The following is a 26,856-nucleotide window of genomic DNA, read 5'->3' as shown; positions in this document are numbered from 1 at the left end:
AACTCAGCCAAGTATAAAAAATGAAAACTATTTTCCCTCATTAATTATAATATAAATAAGATCATTCAGTATTTTTAGACAACATTGATTTGGCTATAAACTGTGTAAGGCTGAAAGTTGTTAGTCTTGTGAGTTATTTTTAATGCCTATAAATCTTGCCTGTGATACAATTAAAACAGAGAAGTTTTTTTTGGCTACAGTGGAGTGTTTCAGTAATAGATAAATTTAATTTTAGCAAGAAATGTTGAGGGAAATCTGTCTTTTATTTAAAAATACTATGTTTATAATTTTTGTTCCTATTTCCTGTGCTTCAAATCTTTCACTGCATCCCTGGCAGTGGGAGTGGGAACTTAGAATTTTTCTAAATCGAGGGAAAATATCCCCCTTTGCAAAAAAAAAAAAAACAAAAAAACATAAGTCATCACAGCACTGTCTTCCTCTGCCTGGTGCCATCATCCCTACTTAGCTTGAGAGCTGAAAGCAATGTAAGTACTATTATAACATGGGTCATTATCTAAATTAATTTATTCAGATGAGTAGTTTGAATCGCAAAGATCATTGAATTGCAGTACTTAAGTACGTTAGATCTCTCTCTCTGATACTGTATTGAGTAATGTAGACATTAGGTCTGTAAATAATTTGGTTGCAACAACCTCCTCTTGGAATCATAGCTAATGTGGACAAAAACAAAATTTCTGATATATAGTTTACTAGAGAGGTTTCTCGGTTGCATGCTCATATACGGGTTTCACAGAAGTGGAATACCAAAGAAATGAAGACAGAAGAGTTTGTTATGCCAACTATCTATTAAATGTTACCAGTTTTGTAAGAAAAAAGAAATTAATGTAGTTTTACATTGGAATAAAACTTTGAGTGGAGGGGAATTTAGCAAATATAATCTCAGGGTTAAACTGGACATCTATAATGTAGTTTAAAAATAAATAGACTATTTCCTTTTATAATCCTCATGATGTCGGCAATAAATTATTCATCTGCAAGGTCTGTTTCTCTGCTCAGTAGATCTGGGAGGTTCATTGCAGCAGGCTGATTCATGCTCTGTATGGAATGGGTGAATAGCTGGCAGTTGTTGCTGCTTTGGTAGGAGTGARCTGCAACAGCGGAGATGTTGCCTGTTGAAAGAAAAAGGAGGTGTATCACCTCAGAGAAGAAAGGTTGGAAACATATTTCCCTTTTGGTATTTTATCTGAAACAGCACATTGGAAAGAAATACCTGACTTAAAATTGATTTATATCAGTCTTATCTTCCTTTATTTATCAAGTTTTTCTTCTTTGAGGTATATGGTTTTGGCAGTAGAAATGAAACAAATATTAAATACTGCCCTGACCCTGATTTGGAAATACATTACAGAAGCATAGGTCGCTAGGGTGTTTGCTTTGCATGTATTTCATRTAATTTATCTTAGCAATGTATGCTATTAAAATAGGGGTTATTGCCCTAGTTCTTTCTTATCTCACTTTCAATTAAATCTGATTTCCTTGTTACCATAGCATTTTCTGTTCATATGCTGCTCAGTCCATCACTGGTTATTTGTGAATATTTTCCATTGGTCTATATGGCCATTCTTATTCTTTCTGAACTAATAGCCTCTCGCCAGTATTTTTGGCCTGGGTGGGGGGTGGTCAAGCAGCTGTTTTTCACAACTGATGCAATTGCTAATATGTTTTCTATGCATGAAGGCAGCCTTCTATTCAGTACCCCTGGGGACAGTAAACATCATTTTTATCATGTTGGAACTACAGGCTCTGTCAGGCCAGTGAAGTTGTTCTCAATTAGTGTGAGGCAGCCTGATTCAGGAGGGAATAGCTGTTCCTATTCTAGCCCATTTTTCTTTGAGCGTTGCCTACACTGATTTCCAGCTGTTACTGTGAAGCTTTGGGGAGCTAATGGGGTTCATTGGAACATCCATCTCCAAAGGAAATGACTGAGTCAGTGTCTAGTTGAGTGATTGGAGATTTTCATGGAAAAAGAGAAAAGGTTAATACCCACTTAGCTAATTATCTCTCAATGTACATGATCATCTTTTCCAGTCCAGTAATTAAAGAAAATTAAGTGGAGCCTCACTAATTTGCATTAGTTGGCAGCAAACTATTGTCAATTACTGAATTTTATGAATTAGTACATGTATTTTGTGTATTATTTCTTTGCAAACAATAGTTTGCCAAAGCATTCCTTGTAAACAATAGTTATAGTGACATGTGATGAACCTTCTTTGATAATGTCAAATTATTTTTACACATCATTAACTCACTTGTCCATTTACGGTAAATATGATATAAAATGAGAACAGTATCTTTCTTATGCTGAAGTTTATCCTTCGTCTTCTGTCTAAGGTTCTGTTCAGGAGTGAATAGTTTTCCTACTGAGGTCTAAAGATTCATAATACGTCTTGCGTACCACTGTCCTRTTTTCTAGAAGGATTCAATGAGGTCCTCAGAGACTTCCTTACACTACAGTGTAACTTGACTTTCTCTCTTTTTGATGCAACTGCAGTTGTCCCAGTGTCTGTCAGCACCAGTCCAGCATCTTGATCCATTTGAGCTGCTGCAAGGGCCCAGAAGAGACAGGAGCCCTCTCTGCTACCTCTCTGTACTGGGAAAACGCACAGCAAGTGACAGATAAGCTCCAGCTCCCTGACTGCTGGATTACTTCAAACTTCCTCCATTTCCTTTTCCTCCATGAAAATAGATTTTCGGAGTGTCCCCTTGTGTGGGGGACCTTCAAGGACCTTGACCTTCAATTTGTATCCCAGTTCTGCCTCTAGTTTAGATTTGGTTTGTAGCCCCTTCAACACAGGCTACCTTCCTTTCTCTGTATGTAAAACGAGCTCTACTCAGTGCTTTTGACAAGATTATTGTCCAGACTCCAGTAACACACTAAATGCTGAGTTGTGGGCTAAACTCCTTGCTAAAAACCAATAACAATAGCAAGAGTAACAGTGTTAGCTGCCATATGCAAACATAACCACCAAGAGGCAAAATGCTATTTTGGCCCTGTCGAGAAAACCCTCAGCCTCTTGCATAGGATTTCTCTGCCATCCCTCTCTCGCTCATCTGAACACGGAATGAACCTTTCAGGTTGAGCTCTAGCTGGTCCTTATCTCTTACTCCTGGCTAGAGACTTTGTGAGAAACAGTAAAGACCATCTTGTGCAAGGGATTATTGGACTTCCGTCTTCTCATTTCTGTCTCTTTCCAGACACTTTTTTTTCCTGTTGCCAATGAAGATAACAGCAATTGGGGATGAGGAACATTTGTTCCAACCTGTGCTCTTACTCCTTATCTGTCTGTGGGAAACTTCCCACTTGAAATAACTGAATTTTATCTCCAAATCTCCAATAATTCCTTTGCAACTTCAGCTTCCCACATCCTTCCAGGGCCTCACTCCATCCATTCTGGCGTGGAAATCTGAATTGCCTTTACTGGATAACTTCCAATCACAGTAATACAACTGATTAAAGCCTGAATGCTTGTAACTTTCCAGAACTCCATTTTACAGATAGGAAAGTGAAACCCTATATATAGAACAGCAAATATGCAGTCTATGATCTAATGGTAAGACTATGTTAATTTACTAAGGCACCTTGCTTTTTGGCTTATACTACCCCTTTCTTTTCTGTAGAGACACCGAGTTATACTTGGTGCAAGTTATACTTGCTATACTCCTGCAGGCTGCAGGATCCAAATGCCTTAAGTTATTCTTTTTATATGATATAATTTAAGAAAAATGCAAAATTAGAAACTAATGAAGATAGTGTTTTTTTGCTTGTATTCTACCACCTGTCTTTTTTTTTTTTTTTTTTTTTTCACATTGAAGAAAATCTACTGAAATTTTTACTAATCTTAATAGTTTGGAGGAATGGAACATGTTGAGGAAGGGTTTTGTTTCTGCTCACTTCTTTACATTCTGATTCCTGAACTGAGGGATTGGTTGCCTATAGTGCAAATTTGTTTTCAATATTTTCAATACACTTAGGAGTCCTAAATCTAGCCATTCTAGGGACTTAAATTCTTAAGTTGCTTTATGAGACTTAGCCTTGTAAGGTGCTAAACATATTGAACAACGTATTTTGCCCTAAGATCATTATTCAAAAATCAACAAATCAAAAATAATTCAAGTAAGAACTCTGCTGTAATGGCATCATTCTGTAAAATTGATATTAGTTAGTCCCCACATGAGTTTGATTAATATGTTATAAAAAGTACTAGAAAAATCCAAACAGCCAGTGAAACCTTTTTCATGAAATTGGGAATTATACTTGAGGCAGGCAATGCCTGTAAATGAATACATTGCCCTCACTACTGTTGCTATCTGCTGTCTTCCCAAATGTGTCTCTACAGAATAAAAAAGAGCTAGACCAAATTTACTCTTTTTTTTAAAAAAAAAAAAAAAAAATCTATGCAATGCTTCTAAATATGACAATTTTTTGTTTCCCGTTTGGCAAATGTGAAGCCCACATGCTCCTTCAGGATAAGCAAGGTTGAGAATAAACTTTGGTTATTTAGCAATTAAAATTGGCTGTGGTTGAACACCTAGAACAAATCCATTAAATTCGGTCACACTTTTGGGTTATCATAACAGCTGAAAATGGCTTATGAAAATGAAAACTTCTGGGCTGGATCTTGCAGTAGGACAAGTGTATTGTTTGAGGAGTGTTCTGTAAATGTTCAAACTATATATTAGTCAACATGTTTTAAAATAGTCTGTGTAGGAACAGTTCATAGAATCATAGAATCATAGAATCATAGAATGCTTAAGGTTGGAAGGGACCTCAGAGGTCATCTAGTCCCAACCCCCCTGCTCATGCAGGGTCACCTAGAGCACGTGGCACAGGGCTGTGTCCAAGCGGGTTTTAAAGATCTCCAAAGAGGGAGACTCCACAACCTCTCTGGGCAGCCTGTTCCCGGGCTTTGTCACCCTCACTGTCAAGAAGTGTTTTCTCAAGTTCCTGTGGAACTTTTGGTGCCTCAGCTTGTGGCTGTTTCCTCTAGTCCTATCGCTGGCCACCACTGAAAAGAGGCTGGCCCCCTCCTCCTCACTGCCTCCCTTGAGGTATTTATAGACACTGATCAGGTCCCCCCTCAGCCTYCTCTTCTCCAGGCTGAACAGGCCCAGCTCTCTCAGCCTTTGCTCATAGGGCAGGCGTTCCAGGCCTCTGATCATCCTGGTAGCCCTGCGCTGGACTCTCTCCAGCAGCTCCACATCCCTCTTGTACTGGGGAGCCCAGAACTGGACGCAGTATTCCAGATGTGGCCTCACCAGGGCTGAGTAGAGGGGGACGATCACCTCCCTYGATCTACTGGAGACGCTCTTCTTAATGCAGCTCATGATCCCGTTGGCCTTCTTGGCCACCAGGGCACACTGCTGCCTCATGGTCATCTTGTCATCCTCCATGACGCCGAGGTCCCTCTYTGYGGGGCTGCTCTCCAGCAGGTCCACCCCTAATCTGTACTGGTGTCCAGGGTTATTCCTCCCCAAGTGCAGCACCCTGCACTTGCCCTTATTGAACTTCATGAGGTTTTTCGCCGCCCAGTCGTCCAGTCTGTCCAGGTCCCTCTGGATGGCAGCACAGTCCTCAGGGCTATCAACTACTCCWCCCAGTTTGGTATCATTGGCAAACTTCCTGAGGGAGCACTCCATCCCTTCATCCAGGTCGTTAATGAATAAGTTGAACAGGACCAGACCGAGGACCGACCCCTGGAGCAGTTTTGCTCAGGGAAGTTGGCTGTACCCTAATGCTGTTCATGTGCTTATGGTGAAGTGCTACAAACTAGTTTCCTTTTGTGAYCATTTAATCTGCATAATTTGAGATGCAAATGTAGGTGCAGCCATCCAGTATAGGCTACATCGCCTCAGGGCTTGCCAATGTGAATTAGATTATATAGTTTATTTTAAAAAGTTTTGCCTGTAATTTGTAAATATACTCTATGGAAGATTGTTCTTGTAACAGTAGACTAGGTAAGGATAATTTTGCTAATGTGATGTTATATATGATTGYCCTGTGTGTGTTGCATTTAGTACCAGGCAAAAAATCTTTGATTTGAGCAGATATAGTGAAGCGCAGGAAAGTGTTTGCAGTAAACTGTGACTATATTGGCCCATTCTGGAGGGGCCACCCCCTCCAGATGATTAGAGAGCTGACAAACTGACAGCTGAAGAAAAACCGAAGGAACTGTTTTTTTTTCATCCTAGGCAAGAGAAGGTCCAGGTGAAATCTAATCACAGGCTAACAGTCCAAAAAAGATAGTTACAACTACTCTCTTCAGCAGGATGCATGGGGATAGGAGAAGACACAAAATGTTGCCTCAGGAGAAGTTCTTTGGTGTGAAAAAWAAGTCTTCACCATGAGAACAATTAAACAGTAGAGCAGGTTGCCCAGAGAAGTGGTGAAATCTTCTTTACTGGAAAAATTCAAGATACAGCTTGACAGGACCCTGGATAATGTAATCTAAGGCCCTGCTTTCAGCAGAACAGTGAACTGTATCATCTATGGAGGAGCCTTCCAACCTGAACCTTTTGTATGACTGTATGATTCTTCACAGAAACAAGAAACAAGGACTTTTCTTTTCCATTCTGTTTATAGTTTCTTGCACCCAACTGTAATGTACTAAATACATAAGATACCATTAYGGACATTCCAAGGAATTTTGAAACAAGTGACCTTCCCACAACTGAAAAATAAATACAGTCCAGGAAATAGCGCACTCATTATGAATTGAAATCTTTTAGGCCTTGCTACTTACTCTTGTGTACACTGGAGTATTTAGTTCCTCCTGAGCACTTAATTCCTCTTGTGTTAGTTCTCTGATCTGTAAAATGAGGATATCTGTCTTATTTTTATAGCACAAAAGGAGTAACTTATGTCAAGCACTATTTAATAATGATAATGCTGTTTGTGATACTTTTTAGCAGCTTTTAGCAAAGCATTTCATAGATTCAACCAACATTCCTCAAGGGACAATTTCATTTTCAGTTGAAATCTATTTGTGCTTAAATAGCAATGAGAGATTTCTGTTTTTTTTTCTGTCTAATTCTCAAAAAAAAAGTCTTATTCTCAAACATAAATGAGATACAAGTGCTCCTGGGAGTCATGTTACAGATGTATATTTTTATGTTACTTTTATGTAAAATTCTTTGGAGAATTTTATTTTTAGTTTGAAGAGAGATTGCTCAAATTGTGCTTTAAAAAGGTTTTTGGGGTTCTTGGGAGAGATTGTTGTAATCAGGCAATTTTTGTATTGCAGTTCCTGATAGCACTGTTCAAGGTGCAAAACTTGTGAATATAAGAAAAATAAAACTGATCTCACAAGTACTGTCAGGTTGATGATGAGGAGGCTCAGTAGAGTTTGTCACATGTGTCATCTAAAAAACCTCTTATGTTGATCTATTTTCTCTAAGTATGATGAGCATTTATTGTAGATTATAAGTAAAAGACCAGCTTTTCATGGGTTAATAGGAGAAAACAAAAGTGAAAATTGTGGCAAAATCACATGGTTGCTAAAAAAATATATACTATAAACATTTCTCTGATCATTTTAAAATGTAAACATAACCAGGACATTAGGTTTCATCAAAAGAAGAATGGAATAAAGCATTCTGAATTACATGGATACAGTACAATAATTGCTCAGGGATCCTTAGGAAYTGCAAGGCTTACAGATGTAGCATTTCAAAAAGGAAGAAAAGAAAAAATATCCCAGATTAAAGCAAATTCTTCTTTAAAAAAATAGCTTTAGTCATAAAATAGAAATAAAGTACAAGGAAAAGAGTTAACTGTTGCCTTCTTCCCTCCTGGGAAAGACATGAAACCATATGTTTCAAAATAAGAAAACTTTCTTTGGATTATATGGCAGTTGATGTTAGCAAACTCTTAAGATAGTGCAGTACTGACCTCCTGTGTTTCAGAATATAATAAAATATATGTGGGGCACAATATCTTGCAGTTATGAAATGAAATAACACAGTGTTGGCTTTTTAGTTAAGTGCACTTAAGGAAGGAAGGAGAAAGCAATAATGCTTTCTTCGAGTTTAACCTGATAATCACTCTTATTTGTGACTTTAAATATGTTTCACTGCTCTCAAGAGGCATACAGGTAGTGGTTTTTGCCAGGAAATTGTCAAGGAATGCTTATATTTTCATAGTAGTAGGTGAATATTATTTTTTTGGATCTTATGATGTTCTTTAAAATATCTACCATGTTAATGTTTTTCCTGCTCTTATTCCATTTCCTCTCCTGTTATCAGTGGATAAAAAATTCAAGTTGAATCAGCAAATGTATGAATGAATCAGCCTGAGATGTAACTTAGACAAGGAAAAATGAACTTGGAAATGATGCTGAAGGTTCTGAATGTAGTGCATGTTATTTTACTTTTGATTAATTCTTTTTCACCTCTGCCTTTGTTTCTGCAGTCTTCTATTAGTAATCTGTGCTTTATTTTTCATGATTCCTCTTACAGTATCTTTTGTCACTTACAAACTTAAAAAAAAATTTTACATGTCCTAGATGAAATATTCAGTTGGCTATCAAACTTACCGTTATTTCATCCCTAACATTTTGAACAAAAGTTCATGTTTGTTATTGGAAAAGAAATTGGGAAGCCTTTCTGTTAGACTGTTTTCTCTGGAAACCTTTGGTTGTGGAAAGTAATTGATTGTTATGTCAGGATGCAGTGGAATCCAGCTCAGGAAGGATTGATTATGGGTGTAAAGAAAAAGGCTCCATGTACACCAAAGGTTTGGTGGGGGATGGGAGATGAAAAAGAGAAGGAAAAGAGTTGGAAATAGTGGAGGGGGGGGAAGATTGGGAAGAAAAAAGTTTCAATATTTAAACCTAACAAAAATATTCTTTGAAGAATTGCGATGAACAGCCCTTTTTAAGCATATTTTCTGTGTTCTGATTATTCCGTGGTACTTGGATGCTCTTGTGATTTGCGAAAACGGCAAAAATGGCAACAAATTCGCCTTCACTCAGATGCTAGGAAGCTTCAGTGGATTCATTTGTATTAAAAATGGTCAAATGTCTTCTGGCTTATTTGTATTAAAAATGGTCAAATGTCTTCTGGCATTTTGAACTTGAGCCCTTTGCAGTGTTACATTTTTATGTAATATGTTAATAATTTGTTAGTGCTATAATTGGTGCGGCATGATAAGGGGGAATGAGGACTGTATATGTGTTTATATATGGATTATATATGCATTTCCCACCTGCATATTTAGGATTTATAAATGTAATGGTAGTTACCAGAAATTTTTTGGTGCTTAAGTGTGGTTTTGTACTCTTTATTTGTATTATTTTCAATGATGAAGAACGATGACTGATATTTCAGCGTGTGTTGCAAAAAGGTGTCCAGGAGCAAATGCTGCGGCTGCGCTTGGCTTTGCTCCTGAGTCGGGCCTGCCCGTGGTGTAGGCCATGGCTCAGTCCGGGGCCTGAAGAGCCTTCCCCATCCCGCCTCGAGCTCCGTGTGTGCCGTGTGGCCGGAGCTCGCCCAGCTGGCCGGGTTTGCTCGGGAGCGGGAAGCATGCGGCCGGGCCCGGGGCGCTGGCCCTGGCAGAGCTGCCCCGGCTCRTGAGCAGCACACACTGCACCCATTGAAAACGCGGCTGAGCATCCGTAGCTGCGCACACTGCCCTGAATTCCTGGCAGGAATTCCAGCTGAATCAGCTAGAATTGCACCTGGCACTTCCAGCAGGCTCTGGTAAAAGCGACGGGCTCCAGATTTATGTGGATTTAGTTATGGAACTCTCCATAAAATTGGTGCTAGCACTGATGGCTGTGCATCACTTTGGAGTCAAAAACATATATTGTGCTTGAGTAACTTCTTGCATTTTTTGAGAAACAAACAATCAAACTTGCTTAGTGAGTCTTTCTCAGTCATGAGATATGTAAGTAATGAAATCACCGAATTGTTTTAATGTAAGCTGAAGGAATCATAAAAAGGTTTTTCCTCTGGTGTTTCTTTAGTCCCTGATGAAGTGTTTTTGACTTTTAAAGAAGAAAGATGTGATACCGAGTTCACTGAAGATATCAGACTATAGCTTAAAGTAAGTTGGAATTTGTTTGACCTTTTTCCCTGCACATTCTTTGCAGAGCATTAAGTGGTTGAGGTCAAACTGAAATGTGTCACTGGTCAGTGTCTGAATTTAATTAGTAGGCAAGGACTTGGAGAGCTCTAGAGCACAAGATGCGTGATCACCACCTACCCATGTAAAACAAAAACAGAACACGATCTGTTTGTGTTTTCCTTCCACCAGCTGGTACAGTTTTCTTGAATTTGTTTGTTTCTAAATGCAAGGCTTATGTGTGGGAAATGTCACACAGAACTGTTGTGCTACCATGCTGGTTACTCAGTCTGGTTTTTGACATCTGCAATGATTTATGTGGACAGTCGCTACTATATATTACATTTAGTAACAGAAATTATGAGCCACTACGATGGTATTTGCTGAGCTGATTTCTTCCCAGCCCAAGTTGCAAGCATTGTGTTGATTTATAGATCAATCTAACAGAAATTAAATTCATACATTTTACTCGTAAAGAGACAGAATATTGTAGATGAAAATGATAAACTGTGATATGAGGACCAAAGCTTAAAAACGAGTGAGTTTTAGGCTCATCACGTCTAGTCTAGTCTAGTGTCTAGTGAGTTTTGGCTTTCCTATGCCCAAAAATAATAGCAGTCATATGTATTTTCATAACAAATATGTTTGGAATAACTCAAACATTTTTCTTGCTACAGTTTATGCATTAGTCTGCTTAATTTCTTTGCATACTACACTTAGCATTTAAAATAATGGTAGTCTTGAATAGTTCTTGAAGAATAACTTGCCCTCAGTTCAAAGACAGCATTTAAAGATTTGATTTTCCTTAATACGTACTATTTTAATAATTAGTACATCAAAGAGAGCAGAAGCAAGAAATCCTGGGTGATTAAATGTCCATGATGGGGAGTTTTAATAAAGACATATACCTTTGGCATGTGTTGGTTATTTCCATGTTGCCAAAACAAGGTTTTATAAACCCTTGCTAAAATAGAATTGGGATATGGTCTTTAGTTCACATACTCAGGTATTTGCTAACACACATGGTACCACAGCTGTGCCCATTTTTTTTTCCTGCAAAAAATGGGAAATCCTTTATATTGATCTAAAGAATAATGGAAATGGGAATGAAATTTAATAAAGAAAAGTATATTAGTTTAAATTTTGGGAGTCATACCAAGAATGTTTTGTTTTTAGTCTCAGAGCTTTTTTGGACTGCATTAGTAGAGGAAGAATTTATGTGGAAGTGTCACCTGTGAAATGTTGCTTTTGAAATAGGCAAATGAAAACCTAGGGTGTATCAGGTGATAKATTTCCTTTATATATAGAGAGAGAAGTAGTAAAGCTGGTGAATACAGCATAGGTGAGATCTTCTCTGGAATGTGCTGCAGTTCTTATTTCATGTGCTCCAGAAAAATTAAATCTCTTTGGAACTAGCCCAGGGAAAAATACCAGAATGCCTATAAAAATGAAAAAGTTGTCTCATGAGAGTAGGAGCAAAGGTTAGCTCTGCTCCCACTGCCCAGCATGGAAAGGTACCACAGCATGTGGTCCATGCTGTACCACATACGTGGTAGGCATGCTGTCTAGGCCCCCGAAAAAGGACAGCCTTCCCCCTGGAAAGGACTTAGCAGTGGATGAGCAGCCCCAAGCTGCAGGAGATGTCCTGCTCCCATTGCAGGGCCTTTGAGGTTGCTCTTTGTGTCTGRGGGGCAGAGACAAGGGTCTGTCATGAGGAAAGTGACTGGTTTAGCCTGGCAAGCTAAAGTCTGAGGTGAGGATCGTTGTACCCTATACTCCAGGGGAGCGGAAGGGCTGAGTATATGWGGAAGAATAATGTTGGTATTGGAAGAAATAGGTGATCAAGTGGCCACCAGTAAATTTAGCCTGGAAGGTGAAAGTTTTGCGGCCAAGACGACTGAGAACTGAAAGTTTAGGATAGCTCTTCCGTGGGAGTATTAGGAATGAGAAACTTAGGCAGGTTTTAGAAGTGTTTGTCAGAAATTTAGCTGGCAGGTGGAAACCAGACAAAGCTCAATGCTGGTTAAAAAAAAAAAAAGAGAGAGAAGTTAATCAAAAGAGAAATAAGTCAGATTACCAGTCAGGAAGGATCTCTCAGTAGACCAGTGTTTAGTCTTCTAAGGCACAATCTCGTTGTAATGACAAATTTCAGCACATGTACCATGCTAAATGGATGCTGTTCTTTCATGGCAATGATTATGCATGTTGGTGTTTATGGGATGTATTTGTATTTTGTTAGAATATTCAATCTTCTCACTGTGTTTTCGTCTGTTTTTTTCTCTGACAGCTGGAATAAGATCAGAAGTCAAGTGGCAGAGGTCCCTGTTTGCTGAGCTGATTTTCTGCCTCAATTTTCAAGCTAGGCTGACTTGCTACAGTTGTTAATTCTCTGTTTCTTCTTAGTGATTTATTTTGTCTCTAAAATAAAAAGTAAACAGTTTGAGCCAAATTCTTTAAATCCTGCCTACAAAATTGTAATTAGATCTGTTGTGGGTGTAGATTAGTAATGTGCAAAAGCAGCATGTCATGTAATTGCCTTCTGCATACACTCAAACAAGATTTTTTTTCATGCGGACAAATACACCTGCAGGTTCTTTTCCCCCCCATCTGAAAAATTAACCTTGCATATGTTTTGTGTTCTCATAAAAGTAATAACTGGTTTTCGTTTGGGACTGTCATAACCATCTTGAAGCCAATCTATCTAATCCATCAAAGCCATCTGATAACCAATAAGACTTCAGAAAAAGTCTTGAGTAGTTTGTGCTGTTCTCACTATGACAAAATCACTATATCACTTTGACAAAAAAATTACACAGAAAATGCAGATATTGTTTCTTTTTAATTTTAGATGACACATCAATAAATGTATGTCTTTGGTTCTTTGTACTCACCTGCAGGTGTGGCCCCACAGCTCTTTCCCTCTCTCCTGTATTCTTTCTCATCTGTCTTGAGTTACCTTCTTCAGGATCTAAACTTATCTCAAACTTCTTTTCTTTCTTAAACTTCTTGTACTGTTTTACCTGTGTCTGCATTTGTTGGGAGGCTGAAGGGAAAGACAATGATGTCATTAGCAAAAATATATTTTACATGTGTAATGTTGCAAGTATTATATTAACTACTATTCAGTTCAGGATAGCTTTGCCTTTTAAAAGTATTTTTATGACTTGCTGTGTGCTTAGCACTTATTGTCCATTTACTGGATTTCCCTTTCTTTACAGTAGCTTTTATTTGTCTAATTGTGTATATTTTAATAGCTAATATTTCCCATTTCTGTCTCATTTGATGCTGGTGCTATTAACAAAGAGAAAACTGAGACCAGATGGCTGCCAAACAGTGAAACCACCTGGTATTCTAGCAATGCCAAATATATTTTCCCCTCCATGTTTCTTTAGAAAATTACTGAGACAAGTCCAGGATTTTTAGAGGATCCCAAGAATGTTTGTATACAGTCAATCAAATACCTCGAGCCTTCCAAGTTCATACTTGTTAATTCATTACTGCTCTTCCTACCCTCTCTCCGTGTAACTCATCTCTCAGTTTTATATTTCACTCTCTGCCTTCACTGTCTCATTCCTTTGTTCTATCCAACCTTGTTCCACTGAGCTGCCATGGAGGCTGCAGTCAAAGGCCTCTAACCCTCCTTGCTTCTTGCTCCACTGTTCCTTATATCCCAGGGCACGGGAGTGCCATGGGTAGGAGGAGAAGTGATCATTGCAGGCAGAATCAGCAAGGTGAACCTGCTTTGAGTCTGCAAGGAGCTTTTTCACTACCACTAAGGCTATTACTAGGGCTCAGGGAACCAAAATAACCCCAAACCAAAGCAAGGGAAAAAACAAAACACAAAACCCCCAACCCACACTGCAGAACATGGCATTTTTTCATGCAGTAGAATGCAGCTCACCATCTGATGCYTTCTTGAGTTGGGGTCCACATCTGAACTGTTTTTGGGGATGTGATAGTGTGATATTGGTCTGGCACAATCATAAACACGACGTTACGTTAGTGTATGTCTACCGTACAGTCTGCTCTGAGTGGCAGGAGATAGACTAACCTCACCAAAAATACATTTTTTTGCCAGTACAAACTGCATGCGTACCCTTCCTCCCATGCCAGTGCCGTATGCTGATCTGAGCGGCACCATGTGTACGATGACAGACGAGCTGCTACAGACGAGTGTGTGGATCTCACATTTCAGAAATCTGGTCTAGGCAGTGTCTGTGTCAGTATTGATACATCTCTGAGACAAGCACTGCTAACACACCATATTGCCGCAGGGCTTGGGTCAGGGAATGAAGTGCAGCTCCTCACTTAGCCACTGCCAGTTCTTCTTTGCCTCCTTTTCTGCTGTCTTTTCAGCCCAACACCAGGACCTTTTTGGTTTGTGGACCCCAAACACCTTGAATCACATTGAGTGTCCTCCTGGTGTCTGCGGGCCGGTGCACTAGGAGCTGGACGTGATCGTAACAAAAAAGCAATACTTACCCCAAAAGAGCCTGCCCCAAAATAACCACCCTATAGGAGGCAGTAGAACGGTGCAAGCGGATGAGGAAATAAAAAAGAAGCAAAAATTTCTAGTACACTGGTCAGTGTACTACATAACTCTCTCTAGTGATRTGGCCATATTTTATCTGCACATTTCTACAATTCTTTTCCTGTGCTGTGGGCTGACAGTGGTTATGGCAGTACTGTGCTTTCTTGTCAGAGCCCCTCATCTTGCTTGGCTGTGTGCTGGAAATAGTGTCTTTCCTGCTTTGATCACTGCTCTCTTATTATATCCCTGTTTCCAGCATATTTCACTCAGTTGCAAGAGGCAGAAGAGGCAGTCGTTCTTCATCAGGTTTTTTATCTTCAGCAGGTTTTGAGCTCCACTATTGCCCTGTTGGTGATGGCTTTGCTGCCATGGTCTCCCTAGATGGCTGCAAGCCCTCCTGCAGAGCAGTCCCCTTCAAAACTGGCTGCAGTTGCAGCTGGATTTTGTGATATCTCCATCCATGCAGGTTCCCTTCAAAACTGGCTGCAGTTGCAGCTGGATTTTGTGATATCTTCATCCATGCAGGTTCCAGCAAGGTTGAATGCAGTCCCATTATCATGTGCACAGGACATGTGTGGTACCCGGTGATCTTTCAGGGAAAGACATCTTAGTGGCCTCCCTTCGGAATATAGTACCGTTCTGGTAAACTTTCATGGTTAAAATACTCTTTATTATCGTTCTAGCAGATAGGAATTCTAATGTGCCTGTGGGCTTTGTGATGGGGAAAAAAATCAAACACTCAAAAACAATTTCTTGATGGGAGTAATGCCCACAGAGTGCCTGCTGAGAGGTATTCCTATATATTGCCTATGCAACCTGGCATAAAGATTCATATGTTTCTTTTGGGAGCTTTTCATTGTGAAGAAACATTGTTTTTCGTCATTTTTTTCTCTGAAGTATCTTAGCACTGATTTTGCAATATTTAACATTTCTCAAAACCTGTGTATGTTCACTGAATTGAAAGGAGGCTGAAGGATCAAAATTGTTGCCATGAGTAACTGCATTTCCCTTCAGCAGAAAATATTAGGAATTCACAAGAAAAAGAGCAGGCATTTCTGAATCTGTGAACCTGACAAGCTGAAATTTGTACTAATCTCTGTAATTCAAATAATTGTGCTGGAGAGCATGTTACACAGTTGCAGTAGTTGTGCCCACCCCTGTTATGCCAGCACAAGATTGCYGTGGGTTTTGAAAGAAAAGCTCTGTCATTAATAAAATAACATCCATCCATATTTTGCAGGAAGCGCGGAGCAAACCCAGCATCGCAGTCAGACCATGTCTTGACTTTTGAACTCAGTAGACTCCAGGCTGTGGCCGAGGATTTGCCCCTTGCTGTTTACTGCCCGTGTCTCTATTTTGTGGTGAGGCAGGAGGGATGCTGCTGTGAATTGCAGAGCTTTTTTCAGCCTGTTTGGTATGTGCAGCGTGAGAGCGTTGCTCTCAGCAGCTGTACCAGGCTGCTTTGGAACATACCTGCCTTGGTGTGCAGCRGGATAGTGCAGACCAGCATCCCTGTTGTATCTTACCTCTATGTTTCCTGACATGCGTGATGTTCTCTGGAATGTGAAAAAAGGGATCTGTCCTTTTGGTCAGTTATCCAGCTTTTGAAAATAGGTTGGATAGAGACTATGAGTTCTCCCTTGCAGATAAGCAGATTTTCCAAATGCTGCTAACCATTTCACCTCTAAAGAGGGGAAAAAAGTTTATTTCAGCTTTCTTTTCTTTCTTTCTTTTTTTTTTTTTCCTGAAATTATGTGCCAGTTCTTTTTTCTTTACATACAGGTGATACATGCGGTTTATGTTGTTCCTGCAGCAATATCCTTATTACTGYCTTCCTTCCTTCATAATTGTCTTCAGAAGTGTAAGTTCCCGTTTATTGAGGATGAGAAAAWAAAAATATGATTGAAAGCCTGACAAAGTTATTTTCGTCAGTTTTCTTTGCTTCACAGGTAGAGATGTTTACTATATAGATAAAACTATTCTTGGTAGACATTTYGAAACCTGAAAGCAAGTAGAAGTAGGGTACATATAGATTTAGAAAATTTGTTTCTCTTTTTTTATTTTTGTAAAATCTTATAAAATTCTGTAAATTGCCACCTTCTAACTATAATTTAACTAAAGGAGCAGTTTTTACAACTGGAGTGATTTGTAACTGGTCTCATCTTTCTTTACCCTCCTTCTGTTCCTGTCCATTGCTGTTAGCTAACACGTCTGATAAGAAATGAAGCTCATAGCCCCTTTCTACTCCTTTGAGGGGCCTGGTTTGCCTTTTTCTGAAGCGTTTTTTCTTTCCTCATTTATTTTATTTTTTAATTTTCACTTCACCTCTGGAGTCATCCCTGCTTTATGGACCCTTGTGCTGCTTTCTACCTTGGCTGTGTGGAAGCAAGCCCTGCTGGAACACCCCGCTTCCTACTCTGATCCCAGCCCTGCCAACTGTCACTTTTTAGCCTGCAGGGAACCTTCTGGTACTAACATTCCTCCCTTGTTTCTATTAGAAGGGCATCTCTCACAACATATCCCTCGCTGTTTGAAGCAGAAGTCATGTGTATTCAGTAGGAATGAATAATGGATATATTTAAAGGGTACCTTGCCCTTCTCATTCCTTTGCACATCGTAAATAACCACTCTTTTAGTTTGGTTTAACATACTGAGCTTGGATAATTCCTTAGCAAAATTCCTGCACAGGCACAGTTTGAAGAATCTGGCAATTCAGCTGTCAATGTGAAAAATACAGGGCTGTAGGAAACTGATAGTTCCTCCATCTGAAAGCTGAGCCCATCTTTTGCAAGTCTAGAGTTCTGGAGAATTAGGAAACTGGTCACATATTTACTTCCAAGCAGGTCATCAAAATACAGCATAGAGGAGCTGTATAGACAGTATGATGAGGATAATGCAGCAGTGGCTGGAGTTCATTTTCCCTTGCCTTAGACATCTGTAGTAATCATCTACATCTGAGCTAGTCAGCTGTGGTTCTCTTAACAGGGACTGAAGAGCAAAAGGAATTTGAAGATATACATTATTTAGCCTATTTAAATATCCCCTTCAGGATGTGTTGAGTTATTCTGTGAAAATGCCTATTTTCTTCTTTCAGGGTAAAAGCAGGTTGGTTGCCTAGGTTATGTGTAGATGTTTGTATTGTAGACATATGTGTTTCCCCAATGAACCTAGTTTTCCTGGTCAGTTATCACAGTAGTAGGAGTTGTTTAGAATAAGGTCTGTATTTAAGGATAAACTGAAATTACTGGCAATTTTCCTGTTAATTTAGCAAGCTTTAACTGAGGCTCCCAGAGAAGATGCTAATATTGTACACCAGTTGAAGCATTGGTTATTTGTCTAATCTCAATTGAAGGATATTCATGTGAGAGTTTGAGCAGCAACTCATTTTGCTGGAAAAAAAAGACAAGCAGTCAGTAGGTGTATTTTTACAGGGATGGCTGAGGAATGGAGTGTTCTAACTAGCAGGTTACCATCAAAACTGTAAAACTTTCTCTAAGTTACCATGGTATGGTGCTGCTTTCCCTTCTGCATGTTCCTAAGATTTTTTGTGGTGTATTTTTGGGTCTTGTGGCATSAGCAATCTGAGACAACGTGGGTTTCTTCCCCAGTGGATTATAGGGAACTGTTGTCAGCTGGCATGCAGGCGTGTGGAATGGTGGGCTCGCACTAGGGATGATCAGGGGTGATCAGGTGGTCAGTCTGTGCCCTCTTTGCAAATGTGTAAGTGAAAGAGGGTTCTCCAAAATGAGCCGAGCCATCTCATCAGAGTCACCAGGACTGGGTGAATGTAGAGGCAGGAGGAGAATCCTAGTGAAGATGTGCTTAAATGAATGGAGATTTAACTTTGAGATCTGAAAAAAATAAGGGTGATCTATAACAGTTGTTCTTTTTCTTGTTCATCTTTTTTTTTTWCTTGCAAATAGTATGYGTTTCCTAAATGTAGAGRCAAACYTTTTAAAAATATGGAAACTCAGTGGAAATTATGAAATTAAATGTAACCATTGCCAKTGAGATATAGATTTAGATGACKTAAGCATCAGAATGGATGAAGAAAAGGTGATTTAGGAATTGTATAACTTTACTATATTTCTAACAGTTTAACTGTTCAACTGTGATAGTTGAGAGTCTGATGGTTTAAAGATTAGATTGCATTTATAATGCTGGATACTACAAGAAATTACTCTCCCTAAGTATAATGAACTGCTCAAGAGATTCATATTTGTGGTGATTTGGTTCTCTTCACAAACACCTGACTTCTAATAGGTTTTGGAATGTTACCCAAGCCAAAAACAGATTTTCTGTGTTTGACTCTGCAGATAAGTTTTCTTAAGAATAGGTAACAATCAGAGCTGAAAATAGATGAGAATTTAAATATAAAAGGATGAATTGTCTGCTGATGCTACTTTCTGATGCTCTCAAGGATTMTGAAAGTAATTTTCTTAAATGCAGAGTTCCATTCCCAATCCTTCCTCTTCCTTCCCTTCCTGCTTTATGATGAGGAGCCTGAGAAATCACAACCTAGAACTGGGTTTACTCTCGAGTTCTAGACTTCATTTAATGAAGACTAATTTGTGGATGCCATGCTGCATYAACCCAAAGTTGATTTTATGGAGTTACATATTTTTTCACCCTTTTGCTTTCAGCTTTAAGAATATATAATTTTTATTTTTTAATTCTAAGGCAATAGGATATCTTTGTGGTGCCTTCGAGTGGCAGCCAAATGCCTCGACAGGGAGAAAAATTTTATGGGGTTCAGAATCTGCTTACAATTATGTGGAAAAGACACATAGTCCCTCTGCTCTGCCTTTCTCACCCAAGCATTGATATGCAGACATAGAGGAACTAACTGCCTGAGATGTCTGTAGCTACAATAAGGACTTTGCAGCCAGGGTGACCCTGCAGATTTCTACCTCATGTATCAGTTTCCAAGACACAGCAATAAATGACAGCATAAACACGGGTAAGGAGCTTCCATAAGAGAACCTGAATGTAAATGATCCATTAACTCTGTAAAATAAGAGGTGACGTGTCCTTATCAAGGAAGCAGACAGGAGAAACTGTAGGATAATGAGGCATGGAGGACAGCTRCTACATGAGTGGAATTGTAGGTGTCAGCAAAATGGCATCTTGGTGACAGACATGAGAGAGTCTGAGTTTGCAAAGCAGTTAGAAGGGGCCAAAAGGTATAAYTACATTGCACTCCATCATTTGCTGTAGTCGCCGTGTGCCTGGATCTCTGCATTGCTCAGTTCTAGATCTTTGAGGTCTGTGTCCTCTGAGCTTCGTTATGGGCTGCATCCAATTGAGGCGGGTCTCAACTGGACTGGTTTCAAGCCCTTTCTTCCTCTATGGCAGCAAATGTTSTTTGTTTTATTGGCAGTTCACGGAAGTTTTACAGATTTTTCTGCCTGTCGTTATGCTGTCTTCTGCTGCCTGTTAGTATTTGTTTTGGTTATTTTTTGTAAATTATGATGACAACTTACCCTTGGTYTGTATTATTATATTTCTGGGTTAGTTTTATTTATTTCTCTTGCTCTATTTCTTTTTATATTTTAGTTCATTCTTTGGCTTGATGTCTTGTGTGAAGTTTTCCATGCTTCTTGAACAAATATGGCCTATTGGAAGATTTGTTAGTTTTTTTTTTTAATTATCATTTTGTTGCAGGGGCAGGAGGGATTTTTTTTTGCCAGAATCATTGCTGTTATAGCTGTCCATCTTTTCAGTGGATGTATGTTTTTGGGGTGTATCTGTCGTTTGGTGGGCAGATGTCACTGAGCTCTGCTCAGCCAACTGGAGGCTGCATGACCGTGGTTAGCATGGCGTGAAGCCCAAGCTAACATATCCTGCCTCTCAGCAGGACTTACTAGCTCAGTCTTAATGCGGTTACACATTTTATGTCCATCTTGGAGAGGAGGTAGAGCCAGCTCACATGGGCTTGTAATACTCTATGTGCTTTCTTAGGGCAGTTGCCTGACCATGCTCTTTTTTAATGCAGAGAAGATGAAGAATACTCTTTGTATGGTTGTCTTAGAATCAGGAATTCAAAATTTATCTCCGAGTTATGAAAACCTACCTCCAAGGCGTTTCTTTTTTTCTTCTTATCCTCCTTACATCTGATAATTATCTCCCTGTTTGGAGGAGCTTGCTGTCATTTGCCTCGTTTTTGAAGTGATTATTAAAATTTATAGCAAATTATCAAGTTACATATATCTCTATCTTTCATTTTCTGACTAGAGGTGAGATATCTTCATGAGATATATGTCCGTCATGGCAGAGTAAAAAATACTTCACCTTCTCAGACTTTTGTTCCTTATAAGTAAGCTAGTTCAAATGCAGTGTATACTAAGTGATAGGAAGCGATTTGAAAGTATTTCTCTGACATAAAGGGTGGATACTCTTCTATTCCATTGCAGTCAATATGCATCTCTAGTTCTTCACAGAATTCACTTATTGCTTCAAAAATGCTAAAATTTCTGCCACAAATTTGATCGATGGTAATTGCTTGTGGAACCAGGGGCAAAAAGCTTGATTTGCCACCAACCTGTTCTCTATAGAGCCTTCCCAGTGTGTGGAGACTTTGGGTAGTGTTGGTGGTGTGTTTTAATAGAACGGGATATGGCCTCCACTTTGCTCAATAGCAAAACAAAGTGCAAGGCACTGGAACAAAATACTTGGTGGCATGCCATCATTTCTTGGGCTGAAACAGTGGAAATTTTCAATGGAAATAACTTTTGATGGAGTAGAACATAGGCAACTTTTTAGACTTGGGTCTATTGAAGTAATTTCAGATCTCTTCAGTTATAATTGTATGTGGATTGCAACTACTATTCCCATTCTGCTGTGATATATCCAAACTGTGGACTCAATATTTTTCTCATTGTGATTTTTTTCATCTCTGCCTTCAATTTCCTGTCCCTGCACATCTCTGAGTCTGGAACTCTTTTGCCTGTGCTTTTTCTGTGAACCAGTCTCACAATCCTAACTATAAAGAGACCACATGGTAGAGGCATTATCTGCAAAATTACTATTTATATATTTTGATTTGCACTCATCCAGCATTTTAGCTCTTCTGTCATGGATTCCAAGGTGCTGGTTTGTTAGTAGTTGTTCCCTGGCAAAATTGATGTTCCTCAGTGAAGAGGAGCCTAGTGAAGAGATTTGCAGATGGTCAGCAAGACTTGCTCAGGCACACAGTGCAGTATAACACAGACGGACTCACCCGATTTTTGAATAATATCTGGAAAGAAAATATATCTTAATGTTCATAGCACATTTTACTTATAGTTGCAATGTAGCAATTTTGTTTTTGTAGTGCTGAAAGGGTGGCCACTCCTGAGTTAGTTCTTTCTCTGAAAATTTTAACTTTTATGTTGAATACTTCAGAGCCATGGCTTGTGAAAATGGCTTTTCTACAGTATTTAAAGGAAAAACATTTGAATATGACAGCATGCATTTTAAAACCTTTTTAAAAACTTTTGAAACTTTTTCAAAATACTGCTGTCAAAATACTTCCAAACCTGCATTGTTTAATTTACCTTTGATTATGTCAAATGCAGTAAAAACAYTCATAGATTCAGATTTTTCTAAATGATCCCTTTCCCCATACTACTAGTAAGTGGCATACATGGAGTACTGTTTGCAGTTGTGGCTATTTTACTCCCTACAATTTTTATTGCTTTTAGTAGAGATTCTTTTATCTGACTTGGATTAGTAAAACTAAGAGGAGAAACTCTTAACTCTRTAGTTTCCAGGGTTATGATCGGTGGCATTTTGTGAGTTCGGAGCTCCTTGACTTCCTCAGCTAAGGAATATTCAACCAATAGTTTCCAGTTCACATAAAAACCTTGAGGACAATTACTCTGAGTCATGCCCACTTGCATGTTTTCTGGGAGGYTGTTAAGATTTACAGTGCACAACAGTAGTAGTAATAGTACTCATCAAGTAATGATGGGAGGACTGTGTTTCCCTGCCATGAGAAGTAGTGTGCCCTGTCCACTTGGACAGATAGGTTATTGACTGCTATTGGCTTTTAAATGAAACTTAAAAGTACCTCTAATACTAGCAAGAGAAAAGTAGGATTTATTACTCCATGTAATATTAGAAGCTGGCCAATGCTGTGAACAYTGAAACGTAATTTTGCTGGGTAGGATAGTCTTCAGGATCCTGGATAAGAGAGAGTAGCCAGCTAAAAGGATATCTCATTGACTTCAAGTTGGAATTGTTCTTTACATTTGATTTACCTCTAAACATTTTTCTAATCATGTACCTAAAAACCTAATTTACACCGAATAATTCTTTTCTCAGTCTTGCCAGTAAGTTTCTGTGGGACAAGGTAATCAACGTAAAATCAACAAAGCCAGGAGCTCTCTGTCTGTGAAAACAGCAGATCCAAACAAAGATCTGTGCCAAGATGCCGTGGGAGAGTATTTCTTGCCAGTCCGCACAAACCAGCGTGTTAGCAGATGGTGACCTTTGGGAAGGAGTTGTGTGTGCCGGGCGCAGAAGGAGCAGATGGCTCTGGGCAAACCTTAAGCACAACATACTGAAATAACCTCATAAATATTCAGGGTGTGGTAAAGACTTTAGATCTATGAACGTTTTTCTCAGGGCAAATAAGGTGTAACACCCATGTACTAGTTCCTTCCGTCATCACATGATGCCAGAGGCTGTGTGGCATTGCAGGATATCAAGGTAGACCCAGGGCATAGTTTTACAGCACATTATTGGCATGGCTACCTGGTCTATACAGGAAAGTGGAGGAACGACTGTGCAGGAAACCAGCATGGCCTGTGTTTCTGGAGATGAAATGTGTGCTTGGTAGTGACTGAGTAAGTTTGTGAGGTAGAATTGAAAGGAAGAACATTCCTGATGGGTGTATCATTCAGTCCTTCACTGATGGTACCTGTGTTGAGTTCCAGCTCTGCACTTGGTGTTTCCAGACGCCTACATCGCTCATGCAACTGATTTGCTGCTTGGGGCTCCTGCTCTTGCAAWTGATTCTGGGCAAAGGCAAGATGCCAAAAGAGACAAGAGAATAATCAATCTTTTATGCTTCATTTGTATTTTTAATGTTTTTTTTTTTTTCCATGGGAAAAAAAATCTCTTCTTGCCAATGACTTTGCTGCCAAATGGCAAAGGWTACCTGCAACGCTGAAATTGAGCAGCATTTTCTCCAGCGTGAGATTTTATGTACAGAGCGAGAAGATGGGAGTTCTGTCTTTGAATGGCTTCACACAGCCCTGTGTCAGCAGGGCCTCTCAAAGAAGGTATCTTGCTGATGGCATGAATATGAGAAGTTTGATTTCTTCAAGATCTGTTAGATCACTTAGTTCCCTCACTGCAGAATTATGCCTTGACAAGTATTTTCTCTTTAAACTTTTTCATTGAAGATGATTTATTAGTGCTTTATTGCTAATGTTTATGCCACACGTTGTTTCTCAGAGGATCAGTTTTTGAGGGCACTTGCCACTGAGGGTGCTCTGCATTTGTGAGACTGCACTGAGGTTTGGAGCCAAGAGGGAGGCATTGCTAACCACTCACTGGGATAGTGGGGCTGAGTTGCTAAAAAACAACTTTTTAGGAAATGACTGGGTTTATGATACTTTTATTAGGGAGTATAGACATTTCCACTGCAAAACTAAATTTCAAGGGTTTCAGTTATTTAAATCATTCGTTACAGTGATATTTACTTGTATAGAGAGTGTTCTTTATCAAAATTGATTTAAATCCATTGATTTGTACTTTAGTCCTAGATTTTAGAATAAGAACAATTCTATTTTGGTACATCTATATTTTTAATTAAAACCTCACAATTTAAAAATATTTATTAAATTTATTTGTTTATTTTTTTTATTAAATTTATTATATTTATTTGTATAAAATTTGTTAATTAAATTTTTTTTGAATGATGGTGGAGTGGTAGTTCTGAAGGATACAGTTAACCTTCTTACTCTTGTGATTTATTAATAGAGAATAGGAGCCCCTTTATGCAACTGATAGATTAAAATAACATGAAGTTAAAACTACTGAGTTCCCTCCCTCTCTTCTTCTTTTGTTCCTTTRTAAAATGAATAAAGGTCATTGGAGTTAATGACTGGTACATTTTGAACTAATAACAGGAAATGCTGTTTCATACAATAGGTATGGTCAGGGTGTGTTTCCCATTATAAAGCATGTTTCCCATTATAAGATGATGTTTTTAGTTGCTTACAATTCTGCTAAAATTTAAGTAAGGCTGAACGTTTCCAGGTCAGCTGTATGCCCTGGTCAAATTTGAGTTTTTATACAAAATGTTCAGCTGTTTACAGGACTGGGACTAGGATAGATTTTTATTCTCTTGTTTAAAATTCTTGAGATTTATTTATTTATTTATTTATTTATTTATTTTTGTGGAGCGTCTGTGTTATTTTAGTGTTTTGGGCTGAGGAGCTGAAGCTTGGTGTAATGAGAGAACTGCTTGTGTTAGGGATGAGTCTTTGCAGTAAAAATCTGTCCCAGTTTAGTGAAGTTTTACATGACTTCAAGAAATCAAAGTTTGCATGTGCTCAGAAAGGCCTCTTTCATTCTAGCAGCAGACTGGAATAATCTGTCCATACATTATGTTCAAGGAAGCCTTTGAGAGTCAATGGGAAGACCCAGAGCGATCTGGTAGCTGAATGAGAAAAGGCAACAGAGAAAGCTTATTTAAGAAAAGTATTTGAAGTACCCTGGTAAAGGGATTTAGCAAGAAGTCCCTGCAAGATGGACTAGATTAGTTTAGAAGCCTGGAGCAATGACTGATAATGATGGACTGAGTGACAGGGAGGTGCAGTGGGGATGAAGATCCGTAGAAGACGAACAGAAGGGCACACCGTGGTCCACCAGCAGTYTACTCTTCCTGCAAAATCTTGACTGGATACACTGTTTTGTTAGTGCAAGGATAGCTTGAAAAGAATGTATTTATGAAATCTAGTTTTTTATGTGTGAATTCCAGCTATCTTTAGAGGTTCTGTGCAGGAACCTCTATAGGTTCCTCATTAGTATGTCTGTGTGCTGGACCTAAAGCTCCAAGGTTATGTGTGAACTTGACTGTTGTCTTGRGAATGTTGCACTGGAATCTTGTCTAATGAAAATATTATGTATACTAAAACTATATTAAAGTTTACAAAAAGAGTATGAATACATCTAAAATTAGAATGGGCAGGACAAACTTTCTTTTGTAGCCCTGCAAAGCTAACCTGGAACTCTTAACAGTTCATTGCGTAAATTGGACATTTTCTGTTTGTCTGTTATGTAATATTTTTTTTGTAGAATACCTCTCTGGTATATTACAAAATTTGGATGTGTAGTAAATGGAAGGGGACACAGGAAGTGAAAGGAAATTTTTATGGATAAGTTAGATGAATCCAGACATGGAGACACAGTTTTAACTCTAGCTCTGTTATCATTTTCTTTATGGCTTAACAATGTCTTATACAAGAAATKGCAGATTTCATCCTGATTCTCTGTGTTTAAATTATGATCCTCAGGAGTGATTTGTTAAATGCTGAATACTCACAGAAATAACTTAAATCCAACTGTATTTTGAACATACTCAAGTCTTAGGGCTTTCGGACAGAACAACCTCAAACTCCTGTATTTCTGACCTTAAGATTTCTTTGCCTCAGTTTGCAGGCTACCATGTGTGAAGTGCAGATAATACTAGTTCTACTTTAGAGGGCACATTGTAAAGGCAGATTAATGATAACGATGAGAGCTATAGACAAGCTCTTGAAGAAACTTAGATTCCTACATAGACAGCAAGGTTTGAATTGTCTAATCTGGAAACTSTCTTTCCTATGTACAGAATAAAGTATGGGGGCTATTTAAGGATGATATATATTATTATCGGATTAAAGACAATCCCAATAAATATAAGCAAGAAGGACAAATTAAGCTTGTACATGTAACAATTTCCAAAGCTCTGGATGTACGATTTTGCAAACTTCTAGGTATTTTTTACATGATTTTTTTTTTCTTAAGGTATAATTTATGTTTCCACTTGAGAAGAGAATGGTAGACTCATTTCAAAGAGAGGCTGGAATGTGAAACTGTGCATTAGAGGACCACAGATTTAATGAAAACTATATTTCTTGTGAAAATAAATGCTTGCTAGTTACTGCATCTGTAGCTCTGTTGTTACTGCTCTGAGAATGAARTGATTATGGGGAGTGGTCTTCTCTACACAACTCTGGAACAACACGAGGCACATTGCATGGATAGTATG

The 26,856-nt window shown here is 38.8% G+C and overlaps 1 protein-coding gene across 1 annotated transcript in view; it reads left to right on the top strand.

Annotated features, from left to right (window-relative positions):
- Positions 1 to 26,856, top strand: part of LOC112947345 (LIM zinc-binding domain-containing Nebulette) — a 231,760-nt gene that overhangs the window by 82,736 nt on the left and 122,168 nt on the right. The gene's annotated exons all lie outside the window — the stretch shown is intronic.

Source organism: Nothoprocta perdicaria, unplaced genomic scaffold, assembly GCF_003342845.1.
Source record: "Nothoprocta perdicaria isolate Ctin4 unplaced genomic scaffold, notPer1 scaffold_23, whole genome shotgun sequence".
Taxonomy (NCBI): Eukaryota; Metazoa; Chordata; class Aves; order Tinamiformes; family Tinamidae; genus Nothoprocta; species Nothoprocta perdicaria.
The sequence above is the reverse complement of the archived record's forward strand: the minus strand, read 5'-3'. Positions and strand labels throughout refer to the sequence as shown.